We start from the raw sequence: 6,458 nt of genomic DNA, 5'->3' as shown, positions 1-6,458 counted from the left end.
TCTCTCTCTCTCTCTCTCTCCCTCTCTCCCTCTCACGCTCTCTATCTTTCTCTCTCCTCTTTCTCTCTCCCTCTCTCTCTCTCTCTCTCTCTCACTGCATCTCTCTCTGACACACACACACAAACAATACGTGTCTCTCTATCTAATAATGTAAACACACAGGATCACACTCATTTCCAGAAGGATAATAAATGCTAATCATGATGATGACAGCATAACGACAGAACAGACAAAGGTCTTTGTGGTAAAGCATAAATGATTGGCACCGGGCCATCTGATATCAACTCATTGTGCCAGAAGAGTAAACTAGATCCATGTCCCAAGGTCTCCAGTAGAGTTAAACAAAGAGATACAAGTTTAGACCGATGCTTTCTAAAGAGTATAATTAGCCTGCAATAAATTCTCATTTCCTCAAACCTCAGCTTTGGAGAAGAACCCCCCTCTACCCCCTCCCCCAATGAATAATTTGATATTGGTATTCACTTGGTCCTCCTCCAGACAATTGCCATGAGAACCCCCCAAAATGTCACACCAACTGACTGCAGTCTGATTAGGAAATAGTGCCATCTGCCTAGACAGACAGACAGACAGACAGACAGACAGACAGACAGACAGTACCCAGACATAGCCCTTGAGGAACACCAGAGTATAACACCAGAAAGAGATAAACCGAGATCTACACGCATGCAGACTAAACATTGCCCTCATAAAACATACAATGGGGAAAATGCTCATAAGAGCATAAACAAAGATTTCAGGTAACAACATATAGGCCATGATATAAGCCTAGATCAGAACTTGGGGAGGTGACTGAGGCAGATGAGATGAAGGGTTAGATGGGGGACGTGTGGAGGGAATGCAGAGCTATATCTGGGGAGGTGGTGGGAGTCAACAACCCATTTCTATCACACACACACACACATACACACACACACACAAGCGGGAGACATAGCTCAGATTCTTAGGGGAAATTTGCATCACAAACATGTCTCTTGGCTGGAAGACGACATGCCAAATAACCCCGTCCATCTGTATGGAGGCTGCTCTTCTCCCCACTCAATCCTCCCATCCCCCTCTCCTCTCCTTCTAGGCTCCTCCCCATTTCCTATTAATGTGTGTTACGTCTTATATAGTCCCTCTACTGTGGCCACACTTATGAAGTGCATTTCAGATTACGTCCATGTCCCAAATGGCACACTGTTCCCTATATAGTGCACTACTTCTGACCAGGGTCTCTAGGTCTCATAGGACTGTGCTCAGAAGTAGTGCACTGCGTAGTGAATAGGATGCCGATTGGGATGCAGCCTTTGAGGTGGTTAGTGTATAGACCAATCTGTGCACCACCAGCACCACCACTACCTCAGTCTAGAGGACCAAGACACAGCAGGGGTGTGCTGGGGAGCATCCCAGCCCTCATGCACCACCACTACCTCAGTCTAGAGAACCAAGACACAGCAGGGGTGTGCTGGGGAGCATCCCAGTCCTCATGCACCACCTCTACATCAGTCTAGAGAACCAAGACACAGCAGGGGTGTGCTGTGGAGAATCCCAGTCCTCATGCACCACCTCTACCTCAGTCTAGAGAACCAAGACACAGCAGGGGTGTGCTGGGGAACGTCCCAGTCCTCATGACATGTGTATATCAGTGATATTGCCTTCAGACAGATATGTTGCACATCCACCAAATCAAGACCAGCAGGTTGTCTCCTCACCTCAACACCGAGAGACCAGCGTTATGATGTTTAAACATGGTGACACCAATGTGCACCTCCACAATGTTACTATTGTCTTATACACTATATTAGAACCTAAGTCAAGTCCTAAAATAGAATAGTATAGACTAGTCTAGAATAGAGTAGTATAGAATAGAATGGTATAGAATACAATAGTATATAATAGAATGGTATAGTATAGTATAGAATAGTATTGAATATAATAGTATAGAATAGTCTAGAATAGAATAATATAGAATATAATAGAATGAATAGAATATAATGGTATAGAATAATATAGAATAGTCTAGAATGGAATGGTATAGAATAGAATAGAATAGAATATAAAACAATGGTATAGAATAGAATAGTATTGAATATAATAGTACAGAATAGTCTAGAATAGAATAGTATAGAATAGAATAGTATAGAATAAAACAGAATAGAATGGTATAGAATAGAATAATATAGAATAGTCTAGAATGGAATGGTATAGAAAATTATAATATAGAATAGTCTAGAATGGAATGGTATATAATAAATTAGAATAGTGTAGAATAGTACAGAATAGAATAGTCTAGAATAGAATAGTATATAATAGAATGTTATAGAATAGAATAGTAAATAATAGTATAGAATAGAATGGTATAAAATACCATAGAATAGTATAGAATATAGAATGAAATAGAATAGAATAATATAAAATAAAATAATATTGAATAGTGTAAAATAGAATAGTATAGAATAGAATGGTATAGAATAGTTTAAAATTGAATAGTATAGAATATAATAGCATATAATAGAATAGTATAGTATAAAATGGAATAGTATAAAATAGTATATAATAGAATAGTATCAAATAGAATTGTATAGAATAGAATAGAATGGTATAGAATAGAATAGTATAGAATATTATAGAATAGTATAGAATAGAATGGTATAGAATAGAATGGTGTAAATTAGAATAGTATAGAATAGAATAGTATAGAACAGAATAGAATAGTATAAAATAGAATATGATATAATAGTATAGAATAGAATAGTATAGAATATTATAGAATAGTATAGTATCGAATAGTATTGAACAGAATAGAATCAAATAGTATATAATATAATTTAATTTAATAGAATTGTATAGAGTAGTACAAAATTGTATAGAAAATAATAGAATAGGATAGACTAGAGTAGTATAGAATAGAACAGAATTGTATAGAATAGAATAATGTTGATTTCCCAGGGTGATCTTCAGTTGTGGCAAGTCTGCTAAGATATGTAACAGCAGCATTCAGACAAGCCAGATAGGATCCTGCAAAATGGATCTGAAAGAAACGCTGGATATTGTGTTTGAATGCAACACTGATGTACTGTTCTATAAGGGAATTAAACGTTTGAATTTCATTCTAAAGGACTATTAAAGGCCCAGTGCACTACTTTTGTGAGAAAAAAAAACATAAAAAAACAACAACATTTATATTGTTTTATTATTGTCATTTTTCAGGGGGTGCTGCAGCACCGTACTTCCCACGGCTGTGCTGATAGTTCAGGTCCTCATATTTTGCACTGCTAAAATGAACTCATCAAAGCCCATAAAAAATGAGAGGAGGGGTTGAGGTGAGACGCGGGAGTTCAATTAATCAACATAAAAAGTAGAAGGTATAGTAGAAAAGTTCAAAAGCCAACATCATTTGGTAATTAAAATGCCCCCCTCTTTATCAACGGTTGAATGGATATGACAATGAACATGGACGGTAGCCAGCTAAGTCCCATTCTCTGAAAACAATGATTTTAGCCATGGATTTGACATTCAATTGGATCGCTGACACAGCCAACCCCCACACATCAATGAGACGACAACAAACCCGATTCATAAACGGGCTCCATTTCAGTAGCAGGCCAAAATGCATAATGGACAAACAGGCTCGTAGGTTACGGTATGAGAACACCGAGGGACGAGCGTGGGACCCGCTCTGGACCGCGCGCTGGGAGGGAGGGAGAGGGGGGAGCGTGAGCTATTCGCTTGCCTCAGCGAGTGCCTGCCGATGTGAATGCCTCTCTACCATGCGCATTTGACCGAACAAGTGGCGGCTGCGGGACTGTTTCACCTGTCGCTTAAATTCTTTTCAGCTTGCAGGGAAACCACAGGGGGGAGGTGAACATCAAGGGGGAATTATTCGATTTGATTTGCTACATACGTTAAATATTGTAACATTATATGTTAATATAGAGGAAAGGAACCCCTCAACGATATTCAGCCGAAAGCATAAGACCAAAATCTACTATTCACATAGGTGATTCGCTGAAATAAATAGCTTAGGGTACATTATGATCTGATGAGACAATAGTCCACAGGACACTTAAACGAAAACTGTTGACGCAGTCAAGTTTGTTCGCAAACCAAATGTACAGGCTAAAGCATTGCTAAATAATCATTGCTAAAGACTCAAGGCTAGATATCATTAATAATTACAAGTAGCCTGTGTAATCACTGTGTTACGACAGAATCATGGCAATAACAACCAGCAAACGAAGAATTGCCTCTAACACTTCAGGCTATATAATTAAAATGACTAGCCCAACTCTCTCAAATACCGGAGAAAAGTCGTTTCATCCAGATACGACGCACCTGATAAGCAATAAATAATCAATGCCTGGAGCTTATCGTTAGAAACTACGATTTTTTAAATGAAATCCATGACCCTCTGTGTGTGGGGTAGGTAGCCTATTCGAGTTGTATGACAATATTAATTCAAGACTATTCCCTAAGGGAAAGGTTGCCATCGGATAGGATTCATTAATAGTGACAATCTTGAGTGAGTGGGCTTTATTGACATCCGGTGATGCACTTTGCGGAATGACATGCGTGTTTGTGAACTTCAGATTTGTTTACGAAGACGACTGCAGTAATGTCATGGACAATTACAACATGCCAGCTTGAAGTGTGTCAATGTACATACTGTTCTACTTCACAACAACATTTCATATCAGCAGCAACGTGGTCAGTTATTTGTATTTTAGATCAATTATTACGGGCAGTTTACAACGGCAAATACCATAGCCGAAGACCTTGCTCATGAGCGCGCTGTCTGTTGCTCTCACTCACCTGACTGTGCTGTGCTCGGCCTGAACACCACGAAGGAGATGAGGAGACATCGAAGACACAGGGGAAACTTCATTTTGCACGGTTGCTGACGATAACTCCGGTAACTCACATGTCCAATAAGGTATTCCGTTATTTAAAAGGAAATATCGGCTCTTGACAGTTTCAGAAACTGGGTCCCCACGCGCGCGTCATGACGTCCTCCGTTTGCCCAAATAGTTCAATGCACAAGTTAAACGCGACGAAAACAGTAGGTTCGTTTGTAGTTCTTATAGTGACCAATGTTTTGACCGGTTTTGACCACTGATACTCCATGCCATTACTCCTCACACTACGATCCAGCAGACGGCTGGGGGGGGTTTTGACACACCCCTTCAGTGCGGCTAACACCTCCTACAGTCCACTGATTGGTCGAGGGAAAGACTATGAGCTTAATAAACACGCCCATATCACTCATATCACTCTCTCATTGGCTCATTAGGATTGATATACAGTTGTTCTCTTGATGCACAGTGTACACCTGTCTCAGACCCTGGCCTATACACTTCCCTAAGTGTGCGTAAAATGCGCATAGCCAACAATTGCATCGGAATAACTGTATGCGAAAAGTATTGTGCGTTTCTATTTTACTTTCTCTTCAGAAATGGTATTTGTTGACAGAATAGGTGTTGACATTGACTAGACGTATTTGAATAGGCCTTGAGGCTATAGTACACGTAACCTTACATAGAGGAGAAGAATTGTGCCTACTGCGTCCATTGAGAGCATGATTGTGCCTACTGCGTCCATTGAGAGCATGACGTGCCCAAACCAAAGTAGGTTAACCACAGAACCCAGATAGGCCGTCTAGAGCAAAACGACTCATATCATTTTGTGAAAACAACTAGGCCTCGTTATTGTTTTTATATCGATGTCAATCAGAATACAATCTTTCCTCAAAGTCAACACATTGCTGTGAGAGAAATGGCCAAAACACTCTAATGAATTAATGATGTATATGTCCCTGCCTCTGGGTCTCTCTGTGTCTGTCAAAGTGCTATGTGGCATATAGATATTATATGGACTATGATACTTTTACAGTTACAGTCTCTGTAGGATTCTAACAACATACTGCCAATAACCACAAGAGGGCCAAACTATATAGGCTTACTATGCATTTCAACATGGGTCCAACTGTAATACAGTAGCATCATCCCCTGTAGTCCACACAGTGAATTGAATAACTGGTTATGCTTATAATCAGTAAGATGTAGGCCTACTCCCGTGTCTTACAGGGGAAAAGCATGGTAGTTCAACATCTTATTAAAGGTAGGTCTGTGGTTATACTTTTAAAAAATATATAATTATGATACAAATTAGGCTAATCTGCTAAAGTAGATAATGTGCATATATATATATGTGTGTGTGTGTGTGTGTGTGTGTGTGTGTGTGTGTGTGTGTGTGTGTGTGTGTGTGTGTGTGTGTGTGTGTGTGTGTGTGTGTGTGTGTGTGTGTGTGTGTGTGTGTGTGTATGGTAGTTGATGCCTTAGTAATGGTAAATGTGTATGTCTTCTAACCCACTACACTCTTAGAGAAAAAGGAATCCAAAAGGGTTATTTAGCGGTACCCATAGGAGAACCCTTTTTGGTTCCAGGTAGAACCTTTTTTGG

This window comes from Oncorhynchus clarkii, chromosome 7, assembly GCF_045791955.1.
Source record: "Oncorhynchus clarkii lewisi isolate Uvic-CL-2024 chromosome 7, UVic_Ocla_1.0, whole genome shotgun sequence".
Lineage (NCBI taxonomy): Eukaryota > Metazoa > Chordata > Actinopteri > Salmoniformes > Salmonidae > Oncorhynchus > Oncorhynchus clarkii.
The sequence above is the reverse complement of the archived record's forward strand: the minus strand, read 5'-3'. Positions refer to the sequence as shown.